Source organism: Dendrobium catenatum, unplaced genomic scaffold (assembly GCF_001605985.2).
Source record: "Dendrobium catenatum unplaced genomic scaffold, ASM160598v2 fragScaff_scaffold_651, whole genome shotgun sequence".
Classification (NCBI taxonomy): Eukaryota; Viridiplantae; Streptophyta; class Magnoliopsida; order Asparagales; family Orchidaceae; genus Dendrobium; species Dendrobium catenatum.
In genome coordinates this window covers 1,396,658-1,397,699 of record NW_021319113.1, presented here as the reverse complement: position 1 = coordinate 1,397,699, position 1,042 = coordinate 1,396,658, and positions in this window count along the sequence as shown.

The following is a 1,042-nucleotide window of genomic DNA, read 5'->3' as shown; positions in this document are numbered from 1 at the left end:
CCAAATACCAATCGTTGTATGTGTCGTTATTGGTTGCCGCAAGAGCTGTGGTGTTGGTTCTTGGCGTTCTTGGAACGTAGTTTTGATTCAGCCTGTGCCAGCACTCGGAGGCCGAGTGACCTCTTTTGAGACATATTTGACAAGTAACAGGATTTGTCTGTTGAGACTGATCTTGGTGAGGTGTGTTCGAATTGAATCCGCGACCGCGACTACGACGACCTCTGCCGCGTTGTGAGAGCAATGCCATGGATGGATCGGCTGGAGTTATGACACGAGCGGCATCCGCAGAGATGTGTATTTCTTCACTAATTAAAAGTGAATACAACTGATCAAGACTTATAGGTGTGACCATGGTTCGAATAGAAGTCTTGAAAGATTGATAAGACGGTGGGAGACCGTTGAGAATGTATAAGATAATGTCTTCAGTATCGATGCGAGAACCCGCGGCTGCAATCCGATCAACCAAGATTTTGATTGTAGTGAGATACTCGGTCATGGAGGAGTTCTTGAGAGATACATGATGTAACTTGTTTTTCAACTGGATAACTTTAGAACGATTTGTAGCTTGAAATCTATTTTCAAGAGCAGACCATATGGCTGCGGTGGAATGAAGATCAAGAACGTATGGAATGATGGATGCGGTGATGGTAGAACAAAGAGCAGCGGCAAGATTTTGATCCGTGAGGCGCCATTGAGAGTAGTTTGGATTTGAGGAGTAGCTACCGTCGATGTTTTGACTGAGTTCGTCGGGAATGGCGGAATTGATATCCAAGAAGGATTCAAAACCGTTGGCGGTGCAGATCTTGAGGATTTGTGAGCGCCAAATGGAATAGTTGTCGGGATTGAGAGGATTTTGAACGAAGTTCTTGAGGTTGGAGATGACAAACTTGAGAGAGGGAGAAATGGAAGGAGGAACGGAGCTAGCGATCTCGGATCGCTCACGGTTGTGGGAAGACGAGGATGCCTCCATGATGGCCCAGAGACTATATTACCTATCTGATACCATGTAGAAGAAGAGGGCACGGTAACCAAGAACAGATGG